General features: G+C 43.7%; 1 long non-coding RNA gene across 5 annotated transcripts in view; it reads left to right on the top strand.

The window, feature by feature from the left end:
- Window positions 1–27867, top strand: part of LOC134354720 (uncharacterized) — a 173770-nt gene that overhangs the window by 109666 nt on the left and 36237 nt on the right. The gene's annotated exons all lie outside the window — the stretch shown is intronic.

Below are 27867 nucleotides of genomic sequence, written 5' to 3'. Positions count from 1 at the left end.
TGAATCTGTTCTGGGTGAAGTTACTGAAGCAATGAGGCAGATAATGTCATGCCGACAAGCCCAGCCTCATCTGGAGGAACAGGTATCATCCCTTGTCGCAACTGTTCAACAGCTCACCACAGACAATCGGAGTCAGATATCTATGATTTCCACTCTCACAGCTGCCGTCCTTGAATTCATCAGCTGACAGCCATTAGGGTTCTTGCCAACACAATTCAGCAGCCTCTGGCCATATCAGTCCCACTCCCAGTATCTCACAGGCCTTCTTTTTCTGTTGCCCTGACAACCTCTGCCACTACTGCTCCCAGTCCCGCGCCTGGTCCAGAACTGACTCCCGATTTTGGACCATCACAGCCTCCCGTGTCCGTACAAGAACCAAGTGTTCTACGACTGGGCAGATACACTGGCAATCCTGATGGCTGCAGAAATCATATTACCCAGTGCAAGCTGACATTCCAAGCCCAGCCTGGTCGTTTTGGTGATGATACATGAAAACTGGCGTACATGGCCAGTCTCCTAGATGAAGCTCCACTCAGCCCTTTCAAGGCTTTATGGGAGCAAGGATACCCCAGTCATTCTGCTATTTTGTTGCAGTGTTAAGGAAGGTTTGTGATCTTCCAGTATGAGGTCAAGAGACTGCCCACTGATTCTTGGACCTGTGTCAAGGGCCTTTACAGTCAAATTCCACACACTTGCAGTAGAGACAGGATGAAATGAGAGCTCTCTCAATCACTGCCTTCTAGAGTTGACTGACCGCAGGGGTCCAGCACAAGATCGCTGTCCGTAACGAGCGGGATAGTCTGGATTAATCTGGATATTCAAGTTGACGACCGAGTAACTAAGTGGTGCAGGGAAAGAATATCTCGAGCTTCCACCACCTTTCCTTAGCCTCTCCTTCATCACTTTGCACCCCGTCCATGGACGATCCTGTGCAAGCGGGGTGCGTGTGCCTGTCTCAGGAGGAACGAGAGTGGTGCAGGAGAACAAGTTCCTGCCTCTATTGTGGTGACCCAGGACATTTCCGGGTGACATGTCCCGACAGTCCAGTAAAAGATGGATTGGTTCTCTCTGCAGTCAGCTTCCCCTAATTGTGCAATGCTCTTTATTGACTTCCTTGTTGTAGGGGTCTCAGACCCGTGAACTTAAGACGTTTATCGACTCCGGTTCAGCCAGGAATCTCATGAACATCCTTCGAGCTCACTGATGGGGAGTTCCAACTCAGGAATTAAAAGAAAAGGTCAATATCAAGGCCCTGGATGGTCAACCTCTGGGCACTGGCCAGATCCACCTTTCCACCCAACCCCTCCAACTTATGCTTGAAGGCAACCACAGTGAAGAACTCTCCATCTATCTGGTTGATTCGTCTGAACTGCCACTGGTGCTTGGTCTCCCCCGGTTATTCCAACATAACCTATGGATCGATTGGTCTCTGGAAGCACTCCAAGGGTGGGGGCTGGCATGTCTGTATATGTGGATCTTCTTGAGGTCTTCAGTAAGAGGAAGGCCACTTCCCTAACCCCATATGACTGTACCATGGGCCTCTTCCCTGGCATTTCCTCCCTGGGGCAGGCTCTTTTCCCTCTCTCATCCTGAAACAGTGGCCATGGAGGAATACATGAAGGAGGCATTGGCCATAGGGTTTATCTGTTCATCAACCTCGCCAGCAGGAGCAGGCTTCTATTTTTGTGGGCAAGAAAGGTGGCAAGCTCGAGCCCTGCATCAATTATTGGCCCCTGAACAATATCACTGTGAAGAACCGCTGCCGTCTTCCCCTGCTGGTGACTGCATTCTAACGTCTCCAGAGAGCAACCATATTTTCCAAAATTGATCTGCACAATGCATATAATCTGGTTCATATGAGAGAAGGGGATGAGAGGAAGACAGCTTTCAACACCTCTAATGGCCACTATGAGTACCTTGTGATGCACTTTAGTCTGGCCAACATGAGTATGCTGTATTCCAGCCCTTAGTTAACGATGTGCTCAGGGACATGTTGAACCACTTGATTTTTGTGTATTTAGACGACATCCTTATCTATTCCCACTCTCATCAGGAACACATTCAGCATGTCCGAAGGGTTTTCAGACAGCTCCTCGAAAATTACCTGTAGGCCAAGCCTGAAAAATGTGAGTTACATAAACACCAGGTGTTGTTTTTGGGTTATATACTTACCCCATGCAGTGTTCAAATGGACTGTAGTAAAGCTCAGGCAGTTTCAGAGTGGCCCAACCCATCTACAGTCAAACAGGTATGGTGCTTCATGGGGATTGCGAACTTTTATCGCTGCTTCATCCGAAATTTCAGCTTTATCTTGGCTCCCATGGATGCCCTCACCAGGAAGGCCTGTGCAGGATTCCATTGGACAGACAATGCTGACTGAGCATTTTCGGAGTTAAAGTGATGCTTTACCACTGCCTCAGTGCTGCAATACCCAGACCCATCACAGCCATTCATAGTTGAGGTGGACATATTTAATGCTGGCAATGGAGCAATCCTCTCGCAGCGCTCTTCTGTGGATAGACGGCAGCACCCTTGTGCCTTTCTTTCCCTTCTGCTTGTCTGTGGCCGAAAGTAACTACAAGGATGGGAGCCAGGAACTTCTGGCTGTCAAAGAGGCCATGGAGGAATGGCAACACTGGCTGGAGGGGGAAGAGCATCCATTCTTGGTCTGGACAGATCACACAAACCTCTCCTACATTCAACTCTCGTCAAGCTGGGTGGGCTCTCTTCTTCACACGGTTTAACTTCTTCCTCCCCTATCGTCCCAGCAGGAAGAATACCAAGGCCAGTGCTCTCTCCCGATAGTTCAACAGATCTGAGGACAATGCTGATCCGGAGCCCATCCTTCCTCACTCATGCATTGGTGCTCTGATGATCTGGGGAATAAAGGCAGATTTGAGGACCACCCAACAGTCAGACCCTGACCAAGGTGGGAGACCTCCCAACCGGCTGTTTGTCCCTGCTGCGGTGCACTCCAAAGTGTTGGAATGGGGTTGCTCCTCCAGTCTGGGAATTCAATGGACCGAGGAGATTATAAAGAGACAATTTTGGGGGCCATCTATGATTAGATTAGATTCAACTTTATTGTCATTGTGCCGAGTACAGATACAAAGCCAATGAAATGCAGTTAGCATCGGACCAGAAATGCAAAGAGTAGTGTTATTTACAAAATAACTGTGAATAAAAAGTAAGTGCTACAGTACACAAATATAGAAGTACTGAGACAGTACAATATGGGTGCAATACTGCTTAGCGCTGTGATGTGAGGTTCAGCAGGGTCACAGCCTCAGGGAAGAAGCTCCTCCTGTGCCTGCTGGTGTGGGAGCGGAGGCTCCTGTAGCGCCTACTGGATGGGAGGTGAGTAAAAAGTCCATGGTTAGGGTGAGATGCATCCCTGATAATGCTTTTCGCCCTGCCCAGGCAGCGTTTATGGTAGATGTTCTCAATGGTGGGCAATTGGGTGCCGATAATCTGCTGGGCAGTTTTCACCACCTACTGGAGTGCTTTGTGGTCCAATACAGGACAATTGCCATATCACACTGAGATGCAGTTGGTGAGTATGCTGTCAATGGTACAGTGGTAAAAGTCCGTCAGTAACCTGGGACAGAGGTGAGCTTTCTTCATGCTCTGCGGGAAATAAAGGCGCTGTTGTGCCTTTTTGATCAGGATGGAGGAGTTCAGGGACCAGGTGAGATCCTCGGAAATGTGGACACCAAGGAATTTGAAGCTTGATACATGCTCCACTATAGCTCCGTTGATGTAGATGGGGACGTGAGTGTGGCTCCTAGCATGCCTGAAGTCCACAATGATCTCCTTGGTCTTCTGGGTGTTAAGGGCCAGATTGTTGTCGGCACACCATGCAGCCAGGTGCTGGACCTCGTCCCTGTAGGCCGTCTCGTCATCCTCCCTGATCAGACCAACCACCATGGTGTTGTCTGCGAACTTGAATATGGAACTAGAACCATGTACAGGAATGCAGTCATAGGTGAAAAGGGAGTACAGAAAAGGGCTTAGCACACAGCCTTGAGGCACACCAGTATTCAGGGTGAGAGTGGAGGAGGAGAGATTGTCTAACTTAACTGATTGGGGTCTGTTAGTCAGAAAATCCAAGGTCCAGTTGATGAGGGATGAGCTGATACCAAGCTGACGAAGTCTGGCGATCAGCTTGGAGGGGATCACAGTATTGAATGCCGAACTAAAATTAATGAACAGCATTCTGACGTAAGAGTTGGGGCTGTCCAGGTGGGTCAGGGCAGAATGAAGTGCCGTGGAGATGGTGTCCTCTGTTGACTTATGTCCCAGGATTTCAACAACTGTCCCACCTGCACTCAGAACAAGACGTCATGCCAGCATCCTGTGGGTCTGTTATGTCTGCTGCCCCTGGCCACACCTCTCATTTCACCACTGGGCTGCCCCCGTCTCATGGAAACACAACCATTTTGGTCATTGTGGATCAATTTTGCACAGCTGCCCACTTCATTATCCTCCCTGGACTCCCATCGGCTGGTGAGACTGTCACACTCAAGGTTCAACATGTGTTCAGGCTCCACGGCTTCCCTCAAGACATAGTGTCTGATCTTGGACCACAGTTTAGTTTACTTCCTGCTTTTGGAAGGCTTTCTGCTCTCTTGTAGGAGCCACGGTCTGCCTCTCCTCTGGTTTCCAACCCCAATCCAGTGGCCAGACTGAGAGAGTGAACCAAGAGTTGGAGACAACTCTGTTGCCTCTTCCAACCCCATGTCCTGGAGCTCCCAATTGTTTTGTGCAGAGACTGCCCACAATAACCTCCAGTTGGCCTCCATGGGAATATCCCCCCTTGAATGCCAAAAAGGATTCCAGCCACTGCTTTTCCTTGAGCAGCCGATTGATGTAGGAGTTCCTGCTGATGAACAGTTGATTCAGCGCTACAAGCACACCTGGAGGTGAGCTAGGGCTTCTCTTCTTCGCACCCAGAAATAACATGCCTGGTAAACTGATCAGTTCCACTGACAGGTAAGGCCATTCAAGTCAGAAGAGGAGGTCTGGTTGGCATCAAGGGATCTTCCCCTGAAAGTCGAGAGTTGTAAACTGGCTCTGTGCTACATGGGACCATTGTAGTGGAAAAGGCTGTCTACAAGCTCTCGTATAGATTGTGTCTACCAGCATCAATGAAGATCCACCCAACGTTCCAGGTTTCTGAGCTTAAGTTAATTACCACCTCTCCCCTGGCCCCAGTCGTCCCACCTCTCCCTCCTCCCCACTTGGTAGATGGTGCGGCACCTCCTGGCCTTTCTCCCGGTATGTGGTAAGGTCCAGTACCTTGCGGATCTGAAGGATATTCTCCTGAAGAACCTCTTGGATCCTGGCAAAATACATCTTGGACAACTCACTCACCCTGGACTTCCAGCGGGCACAGGTCTGACGCCTCAGGAGCTGCCCTGGGGAAAGGGCCCTGTCACAACCACAGACTTGGCTGCGCAGCAAATTCGGCAATTGTGCTTGTGAATATGCACTTGTCAGCTAATTATTTACTGGCGTTCACCAGCAACTTTGATGTGTGTTGCAGCTAATTATTACTTTAATTTGGCAGTATTTAACTCCCTTCTTTTCGATTTGTAGCACTTGTTAAGACTTGAGCAAAGCACAGCAATGTTACGCCGCCTGCCTGCGTTCAGCCTTGCCTGAGAAAGTGGACTATCGAGTCAACTGACACTGAAGACTTGTGGTATTTGTTTTGTATTTAGAAATTCCTTTCAGCTGCGGTGTTGGTACCTAGTTTTCTGTTTGAAAGTTTTATTCAATGATGCTGTTTGGCCGAGCATTTATTGTTTTCCTTTCCCTTAAAACTCTGTTCACATTAAAGTCTGTGAACTATTGACCCACTTCTAATGTCTCTCTCTCTCTCCACACTTGGGTCATATGTGAACTTACTGACAACTATAGCTTAACACTCAATGCCATCCTCCCCTAAAACCTAATCAATAAGCTCCAAGACCTTGGCCTCAATACCTCTTTGTGCAATTGGATTCTCGATTTCCTCAATTGTAGTCCCCACACAGTTCAGATTGGCAACAGTGTCTCCTCCATAATCACCATCAGCACAGGTCCACCACATGGCTGGGGTTTAGTTCTCTGCTCTACTCACTTTACACTTACAGTATGACTGTGTGGCTGGGCGCAGCTCCAATGCTCAATGCATTGAATGAGCTAGTTCGACTCCCATATCCCATGATCATAGTAACAGCCAACTTAGCTATAGGGAAGATTTATTTTTCTCTCTAAAGTTTGAATATATGAAAAAGTACATTTATGTGTGAGCAAAACATATTTTCATTTATGTCACAGCAATGTGGCATCAGTTTTCATACACTCCTTGAGCAAAGATTTTCAGACTTTTATTTAACTCAAACTCTAATCCCTCAGTGTGCAATAATGAGGTGGCCTTGGATTACATGCTGAAGTTCTCTTTGTCCCCACTGATGTTTAGGATGGGCCCAACCATGTTGCTGGGGGCTATTCCATTTAGCTGGACTGGGCTGCGCAACCTGTCTTTCATAGAGAAGTGATGATGAACACTTTTGTGTACTGTGACTGATTTACACTTTAAATAGGACCTACCCGAGGGGAGTTCATCAGTGCCAGACTTCTATGTAGGACCCCATAAGTCATGACAGAGCAGACTGCACACATTGTAAAAGCATTTTGTATGTGTGGCCCGAGAGACGAGAGATTATGTACCAACATTATGGAGATGCTTCTAGCAGTGCTTTATATAAAGTCAGATACCACAGTATGAGTCAGAGATTCATACAGTACTGAAAACAAGTCTGCATCAACCATCAAGCACCCATCCACATCAAGATATGGTGTCTGGACACCTTGTCTGTGCCAAGAGATTGGAAGTAAGATGAAATAGGCTGTTTTTGCTTTGCATATTCCATGATAGACTGAGTGGCTCCTTTCTCAACCAAAAATGTTCAGGATTGTACAACCTATCCCCTACATGCTAGCAAATCACAACACCTAAATCACAGAGTTTCACAAAACCTACATTTAGTCCACAATATTCCTCAGTGACTAATTTTGCTTTGGAAATCGAACCTCACTGCATGTGACAACAAAGCTTTGTGCAATCCAGCGCTTCCAGCAACACAATATTCACTATAAAATTGCCATTCTGGTTTGAATACTCAGCTGGCCAAGTGTTTGAAGTCATACTCTGACTCAGAGGGAAGTCTGTCACCAGTGGGCTACAGCAACACCATTCAGATGAGGAATAAGCAAACATAGAAGAGCAAAAATTGGTTAGAGTATTTCAAAATTACTCGTCACTTTCTAAAATATGTGAAATAACAATACCTTGGTTAATTTGATTTATTTCCCAAACTAAGTCAATTGCATCAGCTTTTGGACTTTCAAGCACTTCAAGCTTCACTTGTACTGCAAGTACAGTGTTGAAGGAGGCTCATTACTAACCACTGTCTAATGAGAGAAACACAAGGTCTCATTCGATTACAGATGATCTTTAAGTTGACCATTAGATTTAACTAGCTAGCTGAGATTTCAAAATCCTTATGTTGTGGTGCCGATTTCCTTTCAATGGTTAGACCACTCTTACAGAGTTGTGTTCATTTTTGATTCCCTCATTATAGGCAGGACGGGTGACCTTTGGAGATGGTACAGAGGAGATTTACCAGGAAGCTGTCTGGATAAGTGAGCATGCCTTAGGAGGACAGATTGAATGAGCTAAAGCTTTTCACTTTAGAACAACAAAGGATGAGAGGTGATTTGATAGAGGTGGATAAGATAATGAGAGGCACAGATAAAGTGGACAGCCAGCACCCTTTTCCCGGAGATGCAATGTCCTTTCTGAGGATATTCATTTAATGTGAGTGGAGGGAAGTTTAGGGGAGAAATCAGAGGTAGATTTTTTTTTGACCTAGAGAGTGGTGGGTGCCTGGAATGAACTGCCAGGGATGGTAGAGATTGATACAATATGGACATTTAAAATGACTCTTAGACGCATGGATGTACAGTAAGAAAAATTAAGGATTATGGGCTGTGTAGGAGGAAAGGGTTAGATTGATCGTGGATTAGGTTTATACAAGTTGGTACAACATCTCGGGCTGAAGGACCCATATTGTGCTGTACTGTGCTATGCTCCATCTCTTGCATCCCCAGAGTATGAGCTACAGTGATTTTTGATGAAAAACTAACATGGGCTAGAAGAGCAGCCCTCTTGCCCTCCATTGAACTAACGCGATACATCTGTATGTTGAACATCTCAATTGAAATAATGCTGCTGAAAATCTGATTTGCTACTAAGGACTACAGCAACTGTTGTGCAGACTCCTTTGGTTGTCAGTGCAATAGCAAAGGAATGGTGCATTGTTGAAGTGGTTTGTCTTTTGGCTGAGAGGTTAAGCCAGAGTTTGTTATGGCAAGATCCGAATGCTTGCATCAGAGCAAAGAAACCTCGTGTTGTGGCCAGCAGTTCTCAGTGTGCCAGCACCACCTCAAACCAACTATTCACCTCATTTGATCTTTGTGGGGCGTGTGTGTACGTTGGATGACTTTCAGCACATAACAATCACTGTCTTTAAAATCTAGTTCATAGGATATGAAGTGTTTCGGATATGTTGTCTGAACTCAAGTTCCCACTTTCCAAACACCTAACTGGAATGCCAGTCTGTAAACTGCCTCTCGTTTCATAAATGCACTTCAAATTGCCAGGACGTCTTAGCAGCTCATTTGAAAACTTTGAAATTCAGATTTTAAAGCATGCGCTTTCTTTTATGTGCCGATGCAAGAGCAAAGCTTAAGCTGTGGATGACAAACACTTGGAGGTGGTCCTGAACCGAAAGCCAAACATTGAATTCATACTGGTTTGGCTGCAAACACATGGAACATTTTGTGTTATTGTTAATGCAAAACACATTCATGTTATTCCTCTTTTAAAACAAGCATCAAATGGATTTACCATCATCGAGTGCCCATATCAACACCTTGGGTGACCCCACTGACCAGCAACTCAAACGGACTATCACATAAATCCTGTGACTATGAGAGGCAATCAGATACTGACTACTATATCCTTCAGTGAATTATTTGCTTCCTGACACTGCAAGGCCTTTCCACCATCTACATGGCACGGTACAGAAATGTGACACAATATCCAAGCTTACCCTAGTGCAGCTCTAACAATACTCATGAAGTCATTGACAAAGCAAGCTGGCACTCCAGCACCCACCTTTAACAGTCATTCCCTCTTCCGGCAGACTACTGTGACTGTTGTGTTTATCATGCACAGTCACAATTACTCACCCAAATTATTCTGACTGCATATCTCCATTATCAACAAGGGCAAAGGCAGTGGATGCATGCTCCAGCTTCACATTCTCCTCCAAATCACACATCACCCCAATTTATAAATATAACACTGATTCTTCATCTTCCCTTACTCCAAGTCCTGGAACTGTTTGTGCAACAGCGTAGTATTCTGGCATTTTCACCTGATGGGCTGGAGCAGGTCAAACTAATGGCTCGCAACCTCTGTCCCAAGGGCAATTAGGGACGGGGAATAAATGCTGTCCTGTTCGTGCTGCTGAGATCCTCTAAAATGAATTTAAAAATCCAGCCTGAATGTTTATGAATCCCCTGTGTTGGTCAAAAGATGCATTGTTAAGGTAGGCAGGGGGCATAATTTTAACTTTATCTGACAAGTGGAGGCGACCAGCTGTTAAAATAGCCTCCTGCTGACTAATTTTCATAGCTGGCAATCTAAACTCTGCATGATGCTAATAGAGTTCACCTTTAGGTACACAGAATAGCACAGACTGCTCTTATTATGTTGGTCTCATTGCAAAGACCTCTGTAATTTAGGGCAGAGAGGAGGTGCTTTGAGGATACCCAATTAATAAGGCTGGTGATTAAAATTAGCCTGCCTCCCTCTTGCAGGATGCATTCCCAAGAGTTAAGCTCCCTTCTTTTGGTACCTATATTGTGTGGCACAGCGGCACACTAGGTAGAGCTGCTAACTCACAGTCCAAGTGACCAGTATTCAAGTCTCACCTCTGGTTATGAATGTGGAGTTCGCACATTTACCCTGCGACCATGTAGGTGTCTACCAGGTGTTCTAGTTCCTGACCCATCATGAAGATTGGCCACTGTAAATTGCCCCGATAACAAGTGGATGTGGGGAAACTAGGTTACAAGGAAAATTAGTCAGCAGTGGGATTGCTCTGTGAGATTCAATGGACTGAATAGCTTCCTTCATATCATAAGGAAATACAGAAATATGGTCATTATACCCACAGAGTACAGAAGCAGAGGGACCATTGTTGGAGTGGGGCAATGTTAGAGTGGTTTGGCTTTAGTTCCACAGGCTTAGGTGAGAACAGGCTTGGGCAAAGACAGGTGGAAGTTCTAAGTAAATAAGAAAGAAAGTTTATATTAAGTGTTTTTTCGGTTAGTACATAGCTAGTCTGCTGAGAATGGATCGAGAGGTAGTGGTGTATTTCTTGTGAGAGACCTGGGATCTTTGGGAGACCCCCTGTCTTCCTGATAACTACATATCCATGAAGTGCGTTGAGCTGCAGCCATGGTGAAATGGTAGAGTAGACTCAAGGGGCCAAGTGGCCTAATTCTGCTCCTATGCCCTTTAGTCTTGAGGTACTTGTTTGTTATTACAGCATATCAAGCCAATTGAAAATAATTCAAGCCAACATGTAGCATTCAGCAGTGGTTTGGGGGAGGTGTTTTCCTTCCCATTTTGTTGATTGTCATATTTGGTTCATCTTACTTCTGTGTAATACCAAATATTACGTCACAACAATGAGCGCCAAATTGCTGCAGGGAAGTTGCAGAAAGAGGCAACATTGCCAGCAGTGAGTGTGAAACAGATTTTCTCCTCATTTTCAAATTGGGCAGATTGTAGGGCAAGGGCTAAAGAGTACTGAAACTGACTGGGAAGCACGTGGAATGAATATAACCTTTGATCTACCGTTATTGACAGGATTGGTCGGTCTGAGCTGGGGTGTATGGGAAAATAGGGAATATCAGAGTTTTAATTGGTTGCCCACATATACTTTATACTTTATTGTCGCCAAACAATTGGTACTAGAACATACAATCATTACAGCGATATTTGATTCTGTGCTTCACATTCCCTGGCTTACAAATATTAATATTAAAATATTTATAATAGTTAAAATTAGTAAATATTAAAAATTTAAGTTATAAATCATAAATAGAAAATAGAAAAATGGGAAGTAAGATAGTGAAAAAAAACTGCGAGGAAGGTCTGGATATTTGGAGGGTACGGCCCAGATCCAGGTCAGGATCCTTTCAGCAGTCTTATCACAGTTGGAAAGAAGCTGTTCCCAAATCTGGCCATTCGAGTCTTCAAGCTCCTGAACCTTCTCCTGGAGGGAAGAGGGACGAAAGTGTTTTGGGTGGGTGGGTCGTGTCCTTGATTATCCTGGCAGCACTGCTCCGACAGCATGCGGTGTAAAGTGAGTCCACGGATGGAAGATTGGTTTGTGTGATGTGCTGCGCCGTGTTCACGGCCTTCTGCAGCTTCTTTCGGTCTTGGACAGGACAACTTCCATACCAGGTTGTGATGCACCCTAGAAGAATGCTTTCTACAGTGCATCTATAAAAATTAGTGAGGGTTTTAAGGGACAGGCCAAATTTCTTTAGTTTTCTCAGGAAGTAAAGGCGCTGGTGGGCCTTCTTGGCAGTGAACTCTGCTTGGCTGGACCAAGTCAGGTCATTTGCGATATTGACCCCGAGGAACTTAAAGCTTTTGACCTGTTCCACTTGCACACCACTGATGTAAATGGGGTTGTGCGGTCCACTACTCCTTCTGAAGTCAACAACCAATTCCTTCGTCTTGCTGATGTTGAGGGATAGGTTATTGTCTTCGCACCATGCCACCAGGTTCTTAATTTCCTCTCTGTACTCAAACTCATCATTACCCAAGATACGGCCTACAATTGTGTCATCAGCAAACTTATATATTGAGTTTGATGGAAACTTGGCTACACAATCATGGGCGTACAGTGAGTACAGCAGGGGGCTGAGTATACAGCCTTGTGGGGCACCGGTGCTCAGAGTGATTGTAGAGGAGAGCTTGTCCCCTATTTTTACAGCCTGGGTCCTGTCTGTGAGGAAGTTGAAGATCCAGCTGCAGATCTGAGTGCTAAGGCCCAGGTTCCGGAGCTTAGGAATCAGTTTATTTGGAATGATAGTATTAAAGGCAGAGCTGTAGTCAATGAAAAGGAGCCTTACGTATGCGTCTTTATTCTCCAGGTGTTCTAAGTAGGAATGTAGGGCCAGAAAGATGGCATCTGCCATTGACCTGTTGCTCCGGTAGGCGAATTACAAAGCATCGAGGTTGACCGGTAGGCTGTGGTTGATGTGTGCCATAACCAATCGCTCGAAGCACTTCATAGCAATTGATGTCAGAGCCACAGGTCGATAGTCATTCAGGCGTGCCACCTTGCCTTCTTCGGCACTGGGATTATCGTTGCCTTCTTAAAACATGAGGGGATCTTAGACTGAAGCAAGGAGTTGTTGAAGATGTCAGCAAACACTCCAGCTAGCTCGCTTGCACAGGCCTGGAGAACCCGTCCTGGGACACCATCTGGGCCTGTCGCCTTCCTTGGATTTATCTTCAGGAAGGCCCTTCTAATGTCCTCCTCAGTGACGATGAATCTCGATGCCACCAGGTCCGGTTCAGCCGGAGGGAGCAGGACGCTCCTCTTCTGTTCGAATCATGCATAGAATATGTTAAGTTCATCAGGAAGAGAAGCGCCGCAGTTATTGATATTCCCAGCCTTTTCTTTGCACCCAGTGATCTCATTTAGACCCTGCCATAGTCTACTGGCATCCCTTGGTTAGCCTGGGCTTCCAACTTGGCTCGATATTGCCTCTTGGCACCCTTAATGGCTTTCCGGAGTTCACGCCTGGATTTCGTGTAGCGACTGGTATCCCCGGACCTAAAAGCTGCAGCTCTAGCCTTTAAAAGGGACTTGAACTCATAATTCATCCAAGGTTTCCGGTTAGGGAATACCTGGATCGTCTTCCGTGCACTTCCAAATAAAGTCCGTGACAGCTGAGGCATACTCATTGAGGTTAGCTGCTGAGTCCTTGAATACTAACCAGTCCACTGATTCAAAGCAGTCACGGAGGACCTCATCCATTTCCTCCGTCCAACGCGACACTACTTTTGACACCTTGACCTCCCGCTTCAGTTTCTGTTTGCAAGCCGGGAGGAGGAGTGCGTCCTGATGGTCCGATTTTCCGGTGAGGTCGTGGGACGGAACGGTAGGCATCCTTGACTGCTGTGTAGCAGTGGTCAAGTATATTCGGGCCTCTAGTGGGGCAGGGAGACATGTTGGTGTAACTTTGGCAGCGCCTTTCTGAGGTTGGCCCTGACTAAGTGAGTTCGAGGAACCTCCAGTGGTTTCTGCTGTTGTGCTTGTTTCTGTGCATATACACCCATCAAGACAAAGATACAAGCTCAGAGACAGAAATATAAAGTCACAGAAACACTTGGAAACAAAGAGTCAAAGATGTGCAGAGACAAAGGCATCGACAGAAACAAACACAAGCACAGATGTACAGGGACAGAGAAACTCAAAAACACAGAAACAAGTACAGAGGCAGAAACACACAGAGAAAACCAGTTACAGAATCACACAAGTTCAGAAACAATCACGTTTACAGCAAATAGAGACACAGAGAGACATTCATATAAAACCAAACACTCACACATTCAGAACCACACACCAACTCAGAAGCATAGAAATGCAGAGAGAAAGCAACAAGTTGTGGAAACACATACGCAGAGGCACACATGGATATTCACACACATAAGAAACAGTCAGAGTAACATACAAAAGCTCAGATGCAGAAATAAATGAAACGGGAACATGCAATAACAACAACACAGATACAGACTCTCAGGCACATACTGAAACAGAAACCCACAGAGAAATGCAGAATTATAGATGTACGCGGATGCGTGTACACACACAGGCACAGAAGTATGCCCAGGTACATAGATGGGATCATCTACAAAACCTGACACAGACACAGAAATACACATAGAAAAGCGCTGACACCAAAACTCAAAGGCAGGAGCCATCACCAGCTCAGTAACGCACGCACGCACACACCACACCAGTGCAGAAATGCACAGATATACTACCTGAAAACTCAGATGCAAAAAGACATAGAAACATACACAGATGTACAGAAACATAGAACACACACACACACACACACAAAACAAACACGGCAACAGAAAAATATGCAGGTGCTGAAGGACACCAATGGAGAGACACACAGGCACACAAGGGCAGACACAGGTACACAATATCGCCAACTTCTATTTGATGATTTTTTGATATTACTGAATGAATCGTGAATTAACAAATGAAGTTGCATATCATCTTACTCGTAAATTAATAAACATGGTCAATATACCATAGATATTTCTGATTTTAATCCCATGAATTCAAAATGCACACAGTCACTTCACAGCAATAAAACATTTCTCTTTTTACCCCAATGTATAGACTGTCAGTACAATGCAAGTAAAGAGTCGATTAATACTTGGTCCATATACTGCTCGATTCCTTTCTGTATGATTGCTATTTTGCCCCCAGTATTGTATTTATTCCTATAATTGAATATCCAATACAAAACACTTTTATATTTATGGAAAATATTCCACTGCTTTGGGGTGTCCTGCAGAAATTTCCATTCAATGAAGTGCTGTTTCAGTGAGAGGTAATGGACCAGCCAATCTGTGTGCATTAAATTTTCACAAACAGCAATGATTAAGACAAGATGACTCACACTTTTAAGTGATGTAGACTGACAAAGATTCGCCAGGATAGCAGCTCCGCTTAATCGCCCTGAAGTTGTGCCACTGAATTTTTTAAGGAGGGAAACCGCACTTCATTTGGCATCTTATCAAAATAAATAAATCAGAAAATTCTAGAAACAATTAGAAAAGTAGGCAGCATCTGCATAATGAGATATCTGATTAATGTTTCAGGTTGATCAGAAATTAACATGTAACTTGCCAACAAAGCTGCACTCCCTCAGTATTGCACATGAATATCCCAATTATGTACTCAAATATCTGAAGTGAGACTTGTGTAAACAACTATCTGGATCAGAAATCTCACTTGTTCTAGCAACCAAACTGGGATGTGTATTTTGTGGAAGAAATTAAGGCTCATTGGGCCCTACTGATGTTAATTGCTTCACCTTTCTGTAGGTTTTTCTGATACACCTCATGTTAATGAGGCAATAAAATGCTCCTCAAATTCTCAGGCCTGTACTAAAGAAATGCCAAGAGATTCCAGGATAATCTAATGAGCCACCTCTAGTTTCTGGCTTTGGCCGTGTTGAATCCTGTTTTCTTTGTCTAAACTGGATGGAATGGCATTAGTTTTTGCTTTTCCTTAACTGGTACTCCTATCCATTGCACCAGATTGAGAGTCTCAAGGAGACAAAGGCTGAAGAACAGAAATTTATTTTCCAGCAGGATGCACTTCTTGCTCCCAGAAGATGTTAATTGAGCCAATGGCTTTATTTCTCTCTTTCTCTCTCACTCTGTGACGATTCTCCACCAGATTAAAAGCTCTTGCAACTTTGTCTTCAAGCTTAAAAGTAAAACTCCCCTGGAACAGATAAGTATATGTAAATGTCAAATTAAATGGTCTGATTCCAACATTCAGAATAACAGATGGTGTTAATTGATCTATTTTGACTTTCTGAAAGTCAGGTGAACTGGTGAAGTGTTGGCTTGCTGTTACTGCGAAGAGTAATTTTTAATCTAATTTTCATTATGTGAAAAATGAATATGGTTAAATACTGCAATTATTTGTTCAGGGCCAAGGAAACTGTCTGTGTCTTAAAACAGGCACAACAGGTGGAAGGAAGGCAGGGCCCACTTTTTTCCCTCTATAGCCCCAACCCCACCCACAGTAGAACAGCAGCGTACATAAGTCATGAGGAATTGTGTGGAATAAAATTGGCCTTGTATCAAAGACCTGAATAGTTACCTGCCCCAATCATTCAGATGCCAGGCACCTTTGGGGAATATCACCTTACAATAGGTACTTTCATCAGCTCACTATTTTGGCAAAATACTACAAAAATTTGAAAATAACAGCAAGGCAAGGGCAAATCTGATGAAACAATTAACCTCTGGAGAAAATTGTGTCCAGTTATTGTCTAAAGGGATAAGTAGAGAATTTTGGCAGATCTCACCAAAGGGTGTGAGGACCATCAATTAACTTTTGATGCAGGAATTTGGGGAAAACCATAAAGAGCTTTGGTTTGACTGTTGTTGTATAATTCATACAAAGCAATTTGCCAGCACAAAATGGCACAGTGCCATAGTTAGTAAAGCTGCTGCCTCATCTTATTGACCTGGCTTCAACCCTGACCTGCTCTCCGCTTGGAGTTTGCATGTTCTCATGTGATCTCACAGGTGTCTTTCAGGTGCTCCAGTTTTCGCCTGTGTCCTAACGAGGTGTGGGTTGGTAGATTAATTGCCCTCTACGAAAAGCACCTAGTATGTATGTGATTATGAAGGACCTAATGCACCCCTCATATAAACTCTTCTCACTCCTACCATCTAGAAAAAGACACCGAAGCATTCAGGCTCTCATGACCAGACTATGTAACAGTTTCTTCCCCCAAGCCATCAGACTCCTCAATACCCGGAGCCTGGCTTGACACCAACCTACTATACCCTCTACTGTGCCTACTGTTTTGTTTATTATTTATTATTTATTTATTGTAGTGCCTGCACTGTTTTGTGCACTATGCAGTCCTGGATAGGTCTGTAGCCTAGTGTAGTTTTTGTGTGTTTTCTTATGTAGTTCAGTGTAGTTTTTGTATTATTTCATGTAGCACCATGGTCCTGGAAAACGTTGTCTCATTTTCCCTATGTTCTGTACCAGCAGTTATGGTTGAAATGACAATAAAAGTGACTTGACTTGACTTGATTAGTGAAACGTTGTTGTAGAAATTGGAAGGGATGGGGTAGAGTTAGATAGATAGATAGATAGATATAGATATACTTTATTGATCCTGAGGGAAATTGCGTTTCCTTATAGCTGCACCAACCAAGAATAGAGCATAAATATAGCAATACAAAAACCACAAACAATCAAACACCAATATACAAACTATGCCAGATGGAAATAAGTCCAGGACCAGCCTATTGACTCAGGATGTCTGATCCTCCATAGGAGGAGCCGCAAAGTTTAATGGCCACAGGCAGGAACAACCTCCCATGATGCCCAGTGTTGTATCTCGGTGGAATATGGCCGGAGTCCAACAGCAAAAAGTTCAATATCCGGGCTACAAACACGTTCCTTGATCGTAATATGACCAGGATTGCACCATCCATTGTTAACCAGAACAGCAAGCCCCCAACTCCTTTACGCTTACCGCTCTCAGTGCACTTCCGGTCAGCCCGAACGGTTGATGGGAATGAGGGGCTGATGAGGGGAAAAAAATGGTGTGGGCTTAGTGTGAATGGTTGTATGATGGCTGGTGTCTATTCGGTAAGCCCAAGTCCTATATGACTCTAAAACCCTTTACATGATAAAATAATGTCCCCTCAATTTAGTCCAAATCTGGACATGCATTAAAGTAAAAACTGAAATCAGCTCCAACCTTCCAACTCTACAGTGCTGCTGTTTCCTCATATTTATTTTATATCTTTTTAAACAAAAGAACAGGGAATTATGTTAAATGTCTTCACTTCAGTGGTGTGACCTCATCATCAGCTACTGATAGAGTTGTAAGAGAGCGTACAGACCAGCAGGTAAATTGGAAGAAGCAGATAGGTCATCCAGGAGTCCCCATGAGTCTGCCTGTCTCATGTACAGGATTTGGATTGTGGTGAGGAGAATGGTCCCCTGGGGAGCACAGCTAGAACTGGGAGTGTGGCAGCTATACAGGAGAAGATGAAGAAGCGAGAGCTGCTAACGTTAAAGGAAATTTGACTTGGGGAGAAGCTAGGTGCATCTGTCTCTGAAGAGTCCCTGTTTAGTAGTATAGACAATAGACAATAGGTGCAGGAGTAGGCCATTTGGCCCTTCGAGCCAGCACCACCATTCACTGTGATCATGGCTGATCATCCACAATCAGTATCCAGTTCCTGCCTTATCCCCATAACCTTTGATTCCGCTATCTTTAAGAGCTCTATCCATCTCTTTCTTGAAAGCATCCAGAGACTTGGCCTCCACAGCCTTCTGGGGCAGAGTATTCCATATATCCACCACTCTCTGGGTGAAAAAGTTTTTCCTCAACTCCGTTCTAAATGGCCTACCCCTTATTCTTAAACTGCGGCCTCTGGTTCTGGACTCGCCCATCAGCGGGAACATGCTTCCTGCCTCCAGCGTGTCCAATCCCTTAGTATGTTACCTTCCAGGTCCTAGGATCAAGAAGCTCACTGAACTGCTGCTGAGAGGATTAAAAAAATAAAGAATTCTGACCAACAGGCATTATCAATAACTGAGGAAGATGATGGGGAGGTGAAAAGATACACACACATATTTATAAATAATCTGAAAGGAAGTAATCTTAGGGTTACTCCCAGTGTTAACAAAAACAGAAAGAAGGCAGAATAAATGAATGCATGAGTTGAGAAATAGTGCATGAGGGAAGACTTTAGACTTTGGAGACAGTTGTGACCTGTACAAATCAAATGGTTATACTCAACAAAACTGGGACTATCCTTGCAATGGTGTGTTCCCTGTGCTTGGGAAGGGTGATGTGAAACTGAGAGGAGAGCCAAGAGGGAGAGAAACAATCCTAGAAGTGGGAGTCGGAAATGTAATAAGTAAACAGACAGTGGAAATAAAGGCGTGCACAAAAACAGTCAGAGTGACGAAAACGGTAAAAGATGAGATTTAAAGGCACCATGTCTGAATGCACATTGAATCCACAAAAAGGATGAAGAAATATGAAGGTTGTTTAGGGAGCCCTTGCATGGGGCTTTGGATAATTATGTCCCATTGAGGAAGGGAAAGAATGGTAGGGTAATGGAAACATGGTTGATAAAATATGTGGAACATCTCAACAAGAGAAAGAAAGAAGCTTGCTGATAAGATGCTGGCTTGCTCGGACTCAGCGGCTACTTTGGATCCAATGGTAGGTGTAATTATGCCGAGGCGGTGCATAGTGATTGTCTTGGACATTTTTATTGTGATTGCAAGACCCTGCTGGACATTGGTAATGTAGTATACTGCAAATCCGGTTCACTAGTTCATAGGTGAGACTGACGGTGGGGGAGCTGCATTTCCTCGGTCGTGGCGAGGATTAGGCACACAAGCTGCGGGGCGGAGGCAGTGTGGGAGAGAGCAGATGTGGGTGCGTGCGATCTGTACCGGGTTGGGAGCTGCCTCTCCTGTCAGTGCTGTCCTCCAGTGTTCGCTTGGTGCTGCTCTCCTGTGTTTTCGGTGGAAGAACAAGCCGGACCAGGACAATTTACCTTCAGTCTCCAGGCCACGCCACTCAGGGACTTAGACTATAATTCTTTTTATTCCTTGTGACTGTATGTTTTTCTGCTATTGTAACCATTTCTGCTTTTGTGCAGTTTGCTGTGTGCTGTCAGGAATGTGTTTTGCACCTTGGCCCTGGAGCAATGCTGTTTCATTTGGTTATATTCATGTATGATTGAATGATAATTAAATTTGAACTTGAAATTACTTAAAGTTTAGGAAGCAAGGATCAGATAGGGCTCCTGAGTGGTACAAGGTAGCTAGGAAGTAGCTGAGGAATGGATTTAGGAGAGTTAGAAGAGGGCATGTGAAGGCCTTGGCAAGTAGAATTGTGGAAACCCCCAAGGAGTTCTACACATATGTGAAAAATAGAAGGATAATTAATGCCAGGGTAGGACTGATTAGAAATTAAAAAGGAAACTTGCGTGGAGTTGAAGGAGGTAGTGGTGGTCCTCATTGAATACTTTGCTTCAGTATTCAGCAGTGAGAGGAACCTTGATGAATATGAGGTCAGCATAGAATAGGTTAATGTGTTGGAGCATGTTGACGTTAAGATAAAGGATATGCTGGAACTTTTGAAAAACTTGGAAAATCCCTGGGGCCAGATGGGATATATCTCAAGGAAACAAGGGAAGAGCTTCCTGTTCCTTTGGGAATGAGCTTCATGTCCTCACTGGCCACAGGAGTTGTACCAGATGACTGAAGCATGGAAAATGTAATACCTTTGTTCAGGAAAAGGTGTAGAGATAGTTGTGGGAATTATGGATCAGTGAGTCTTACTTTAGTGGTGGGCAAAATATTGGAGAGGGTTTTTAGAGAGCATACTTACAAGCATTTGGAGAAGCATAGTCTGATTAGGGATAGTTAGCAGAGTTTTGTGATGGGCATGTCATACCTCACGAGCCTGATTGAATTCTTTGAATAGTGACAAAACACATTGACAAAGACAGAGCAATAGATGTGGTGTATATGGATTTTAGTAATGTATTTGGTAAGGTTCCTTGCGGTGGGCCCATTCAGAAATTCAGGGGGCATGCGATCAAGGAAACTTGGCAGTGTGGATACAGAATTGGCTTCCCCACAGAAGGCTGAAGGTGGGAGTAGATGGAGCTTGTTTTGCATGGAGGCCAGTGACCAGTGTTTTTCCTTAGGAACTTGTTCTGGGACGCTGCTCTTTGTTAAAATGACTTGGATGCGGAAGTGGAAGGGTGGGTTAGTAAGTTTGCAGATGACAGGAAGGCTGCTGGAGTTGTGTATAGTGTAGAAGGTTGTCGAAAGTTACAACAGAACGTTGACAGAATGCGGAGCTGGACTGAGAAGTGGCAGATGGTGTTCAGTCCGGAAAAGTGTGAATGATTCACTTTGGAAGGTTGAATTACAGGGTTAATAGCAGGATTATTGGCAGTGTGGAGGATCTCTGGGTCTCGTCCATAGATCCCTCAAAGTTGATGCACAAGTTGATATGGTTGTAAGAAGGCTTATGATGTGCTGGACTTCATTTGTTATTGGATAGAATTTAAGAGATGCGAGGTAATGTTTCAGCTCTGTAAAATCCTGGTTAGGCCGTATTTAGAATTTTATGTTCAGTTCCTGTTGGCTCATTATTGGAAGGATGTGGAAGCTTTAGAGAGGATGCAGAGGATACTTATGGCAACACTGCTTGAAAGACTTATGAGGATAGGTTGACTAAATTAGGGCTTTTCTGTTTGGAGAAAAGGAGGAGAAGAGGTCACTTGATAATGGTGTACAAGATAATAAGGGGCATGGATTGAGTGGATAGCCAGAGACTTTCCCAGTGCAGAAATGGCTAATGAAAGAGCATGGAATTTCAAGGTGATTGAGGGAAGTATAGCGCAAATGTCAGAGATAAGTTTTTTTTCATTGAGAGTGGTGGGTGCATGGAATGACCTGCCAAGGATGCTGGTAAGGACAGATATATTAAGGGTTTAAAAAAGTCTGAGATAGGCACATGGATCATCGAGAAGTGGAGAGCTATGTAGGAAGGAAGACCACACAAAGGGCATGCCCTGTGCCACTATGTTCTATGTTCTATAATTAAGGGCATAGATTGTCATATATATGTGTATGAACATATTGTCATGACCAAAACATGGGCAAAGTTGGGGAATAATAACTCCAGAGAATACAACATTTAGAAGGAATGGGTAAAAATGAAAAGGAAATATGGAAGCGCTAGAACAAAGGGATGGTGTCAAAAGTGTTTGAAAAATCTTGACTTGGCAGATTGTTGTGAAGAACTAGAATCAATTTGGATGGAGCTAATTAAGAAAAATTGACTGAAAATAAAGGTGTCTCCCAAAGTCTGATTAGAAATTATGGTGTAGGACATGGTAAAAATGAGGAAATCTAAGATTTGTTTTGATATGGATACAAGAAGGAGACATGCTTGAAGTTTGTGTTAATAGGAACCATTGATATTTAGCAAGCTCCAGCCTTTAACCCATTTCTACTGTATCCTATGTTGATATCACAAAATATTGTTTTCTGTAATACTGCAATAATTAATAGCCATTGAAATCCCCAGCATACACCTGTGTGATCAAAGATCATTGTTGATTAAAATGGAAATGCACAATGTTTACCCAGACAGCAACCACTTGACATCATTGGTTCATAGTGTACACTCTCAGAATGAAATATATGTGCCAGAAATCCTGACCTTGAATAGGAATATGCGCATGGATACTTCTTTCTGTAGTGCTGGGATAGACAACAGATGGTATGCAGTCTGGCATATTTGGCCAAATGTACAGTGAACATGGAAGGCTATGTTGAAACAGACAGAATAAAGGATCAAGTTCGCAGGAATCCACATTATTCCATTGATAGATACATTAAAGCTTCAAGACAGTGTTGTGACAATGGATAAGAGAAATGATGGATTGAAATGGTATAAAGGGATGTGAAGTTTATTAGATCACTGAGAAAAGCTATCAGTAGGAAGCAGATAAAGTATGAATGGGCAGCACATTAGGGGTCAATTTGAGAATTCGTGACCATCACTATTTTAACATGGATCTCCAAGAGATATAAGGATTGACCATGGGTTGCTGTCCGTCAAGCCAGGCAAGGAATGGCCGTAATTACATCTGATGAGCTGTCAATCACCTGTCAGATGTTATCATTGTATCCAAAATATATAGAGCAAAATATCTTACTACTCCTTGGCAAAATTCTCCTTGCTGATCTCCTGTGAAAGTACTGTGACTGAATAGAGGCTCTCACCATCTACTGCTCTAATCTCCAATTTTCACCCATTACACAAGTAACGATGACAAGACAGTAATTATGGTAATTTCAATCTACATATAGGCTGGGCAAATCATTTAGTACGGAAGATGTAGTGAATAAATTATTGAAACATACGCAATATGGATTTCTGGTATATTGAAGAACTGACTCGGAAGCAGGCTATTTTAGATTTAGTATTGGGCAACATGAAAGGATCCTTAACCTACAAGTTGTCTCCATGTTACAAATGCCAAACCTGTGTACAGTACAAACATAAAAACGAGCTTTCCAGAGACTGGAGGGATGGATTTGCTGGCCGCTGCAGGGCTACAGTTACCTCCTGCCACCTGAGAACGTGTCCAGGATTTCTGTCCAGGTTACTTACAGTTCAAAGAAATGAAAATCTGCCTAACCTGGGTACAACCTTTCATGTTGTTGTAAAGGGGCTCCTAGAATACAATGACCACAATACTTCAGAATTTTGCATTAACCTTGTAAGTGCTATTGTTTAGTCTCAAATCGGAAGTTTAGGTCCAAGCAGAGGGAACTATAAGGGGTGATTAGAGCTCAATACATGAAGGAAAGGCCCTTAAGCACAAAGAGTGCAAGTGTTCTTCTGCAATGCACTGTGCCTAGTGCACTAGAGAATCCTCCAGAACAGTAACTGGCCCTTGAATAAAACATTCATCGGGATGCCACTCTCTGCCCGTTTAATATACCCTTCTGAGTGCCATTGAATTTCTGGGCCTGATTTATTTTGCAGACTAAAAGTCAATCCACTGCACTAAATCCTAATGCAAACACAATCAACTGCTACATCCCATAATAACAACTTTAACTTGGTAATTTCATGCTGGAAATTTTACAGTCTCACTCTGCCTGAACACTGATGGTTTATATCAGATCACCTCTTCGGATTTAACAAAACTACCTTAGGTTAGGGCATTAAAGGTGGATCTCCAACCTCATCAAAGCACATACACAAAATGGTTGACAGAGTCCCTTCCAGCACACCTAAAAAACACATTTCTTACTTACCTTGTGTGGATCTCCGCTTAACTACTTGCAGATGCTTCACCACAGCATCATGAAACATCTTGGCAAACAAGCAGGAATGTCACAATTTAAGAATTATTATCCTTCCTGAGCTTCACTGCCCAGTGTCAGTTGTAGACAGTAATGGGGCGACCTACCTTAACCTGACAACAGAAGAGATCAGCACTGGGGCATGATTGAGGAGCAGAGTGGCAAGGGACATGAAGGACCAGTGGGTGGGGGTTTGTAGTGTTACGTACCCTGTAACTGGGTTGCCAAACCAGCAGAAATGGATCACTCAGTTGGAGTCTGGAGTACTAGAACTAAGAAAGTTTTATTAAAGAAACAAGCAACACAGTAATCGAAAGGATAATAAATGCAACAATTCAACAATGATAACCATACATGTGCACAGAATTAAGATAACAGCATCAATCAAGCTCTATCGTTGTCTAGGGGTAAATGACCAATTTCAAAATGACTCAAAGTTCAGTTCGCAGTAATCGTTGCCATGGCGGTGGACAACGTGGGGGAAGAGAGAGATAGAATAGGAACAACTCATCATTCAGAACGGCTTCACTCACAGACCAGCGAGATGGCTCACAAACAGCTTTTTGGGCGGGTCCTTGGTGATGTCACCTGAGGTCACCGACTGTGACCCCTCCTCCAGATGCGGTCGATCCTCTGCAGTGAACCCGGCACCCAGGCAAGGGCGGACACACACCGGGTTCCCGCTGATCGTACCTTTCCACCCTGGTCGTTGTCTGGCACTTCTCACCCACTCGTGAGAAGCGTACCGCTTCCAGGGTCTCGTTACCTCGGGTGGCGTGTGTGTCTGTCTTAGCGAACCTGTCCCTTTTTATCCCCCTGCTGGGGTATCGCCTGTCCATCACTTCAAACAGTTCAGGGTTCAAAGGGGGGAGCCGCTCCAGACAGCTCTTCCTCCCACATCCCTTCATTACACATCTCCAGACGCTGCTCCATTGTTCCTTATCTCTCCTTCCCCTGAGGGCAGGTGGCAGACCAACTGCTGATGCCACTGATGCTAGCCCAGGCCAGCAAACATCTTAATTTTATGTGTATTCTCGTAACAGTAGACAAAAGGAACTGCGCTCATTTACATCACAAAGATTCTGGCCTGCAACTTTAGTAGAAAACAATGCCACGGATATGAATGACTGTTTTGGGCCAGTGGTGACATTGCCTTGTGCACGTGTATATAGCCTGCTCTGAGGCTCTGACAAACCTGCACACAAACTTATAGACAAACCACAGGAGATCAAAAACTTCTACACAATTTCACATCACAATTCAGCATCAGTACTAGGAACTTCTAACTGAGGTGAGTTGGCAATCTGACATTGCAATTAGCTGAAGCTCTCCAGTACTGACTAAACTTGACAAACATGAGAAGACAATAGTGAGAGTAAATCCACAGAGAATGTACATTTATTTATGCTGGATGAAAGTATTATCCACAATGATCTTATGTAGCAGCTGCACTGAATTTATACAGTTAGTAAGTATAGTCAAGTGTAGTTTACTAGCAGTGGAGATGGCACCAACCTCTTTCCTCAGGAGCATATTGCATCGTTATTTCCTTAATTGAACAAATTAATTTAACTCCTCTATTGGACAAAATGTTCACTTTTCACAAATATAGTGCAGAAACAGACCCTGCAGTTCATCAAGTCTGTGCCAACCATCAGGCACCCATTTGCACGCAATCCATGCCAAAACTCCCCATATTCCCATCACCACCCCCTCCACTATTCCACCACTCACACAGAGTTTGTCACTTTAATCATAGTACTGCTTTGTACTTACACATCTTGGTTGCCAAATAAAAATGGAAATTTTCTTAAGTGAAGCAATTTTATAATAAGGTCTCATGGGTATGCATTAAAGATTTTTGAAATTAAATAAATCTCAGTATTTCAATAATTCCAATAATTTCATTAACATGCAAATGTTCTATTTCTGCTCTAAGATACAATAATTGCATGCTGTTCCGAGTTCCCGATGAGCTACAGTCACAGCTTGGAATTTTGATTCCAAAGCAGAAGTACTGGCAGCTCTAGAGCTAAAGTAGGTTAGTTGCAGTGGCTGCCGAATTGGGAACAAGTTTGGCATATTTACAGATAGTCTTAGTTACATTTAAAAATAAAACAGAGAAAATCCTGACTCACTTAATATTAAGAACATAGTGATTCAATGCAGAATATTTAGATCAGGAACATACAAAATGCTTCAAATAATTTTGAAGCCAGTCATAAATACTTACACATCATTGACTCTGATGTGTTTTAGTCAGTAACTACAAAATAAAGTTCAAAGCTCAAAGTCAATTCATTGGCAAAGTACATAAATGTTTCTTGCAGGCATGCTCCATAATAGAGTGTTAATAGAATCAATGAAAGACCGTAATAACTTGGGCATTCAACCAATGTGGAAAAGACAACAAACGGTACAAAGACAAAAAAAAAAATTAAGCAATAAATATCAGAAACATGAGATGAAGAGTCCTTAAAAGTGAGTCCATAGGCTGTGGGAACATTTCAAAGATGAACAAGTGAAGTTATCCCCTTTGGTTCAAGTGCCTGATGGTCGAGGGGTAACAACTGGTCCTGAACCTGGTGGTGTGAGACCTGAGGCTCCTACGGCTTCTTCCCAATGACAGGACCAAGAAGAGAGCATGTCCTCTGGTGGAGGTCCCTGCTGTTGAATGCTGCTTTCCTGCGACAACGTTCCATGTAGATGCGCTTAATGGTGGGGAGACTTTACCCGTGATGGACAAGGCCGTGTCCGTTACTTTTTGAAGGAGTTTCCAATCAAGGGCATTTGCGTTTCAATACCAGACTGTAACGCAGCCAGTCAATATACTCTCCACTACACATCTATAGAAGTTTGTCAAAGTTTTAGATATCATGCCTCATGCTGAATATTTGCCAACTCCTAAGAAAGCAGAGGACTGCTGTGCTTTCTTCTTAATTGCACTTACGTGCTGGGCCCAGGACAGGTCCTCTGAAATAATAACACCGAGGAATTTAAAGTTGATGACGATAACAAATGTTCAGTTGCAATAATTAGAGCTAGGAAGATGATTCAGGGTTACCTCAGGTACTGCATAACACATGATCTTGCCTTACCCATTGTGAAGAAGGAACTGGTGTATGGACTACCTGAGCTGACCTCTGACTTCACTGTACCAGCAGCTTGTTCTCATTTATTTGACAGGAATGCAGATTCATAAAGCAAATTTTTCTCGAATGGTAGCATTCATAAGCCTCAGGTATGCAAATTTTGAAATTACTGACTGATACACAACAGGGTCAGTGATGGTAAAATAATTTTGTCTGGCTTTAAAAATATTTGAAACATTTGGCGCACCCCTGTGCTAAAACTATCATGGAGAATCACTGTTTTGAAAGCAAGATCAGACAACAACTAGACAATAGGACAGACGGGCATCAAGGTTTGGTTCATATTGGTTTGAACAGTTAATGAATGTAGTTATAAAGTGCGTGTCAATCTCTCAGCACAAAGGATTTTAACCTGCCACCTGACCAGCGCTCAAACGCTAGCAGCAATTTTCAGCCATCCAATTGGATAAGGTGCTGCGAGGTGCCATTATCAATGACTTCATTAACTTGCACATCTTCCTTCTTCTCTTCCCATGAGTTTGAGGAGGATTTCCTTCCACTCCAGTTCTGTGGATTCTGAGGTAGCTGCTCAGACCATGAAAGCCACAAGTTTTGCCAGAGGTGGGCAGGAGGTGTTTGAAAGGGAGCATTCCTTTTACCATTTATGTCAGAGTTTTGCAGGCTCCTGTTGCAAGGGCTCCAGGCATTCCAAGTACTCCACTTTCAGCATAAGCAATTATGGGAAAATATCCCAATGGGGCACTGGAGCTGTGAAAATATTCTCAAATTTTCCCTCATGCACCCGACAATTTATGACCATGTTCAAGCTTGAAATAAAGTATCTGCTGTGCAGTTTGGTGTCAGCTTGTGAATGACAAGGCCTGCCTCTTGAAGGAAATGGAAGGCAATTCCAA

The sequence above is a fragment of the Mobula hypostoma genome, chromosome 12 (genome assembly GCF_963921235.1).
Source record: "Mobula hypostoma chromosome 12, sMobHyp1.1, whole genome shotgun sequence".
NCBI lineage: Eukaryota > Metazoa > Chordata > Chondrichthyes > Myliobatiformes > Myliobatidae > Mobula > Mobula hypostoma.
The sequence above is the reverse complement of the archived record's forward strand: the minus strand, read 5'-3'. Positions and strand labels throughout refer to the sequence as shown.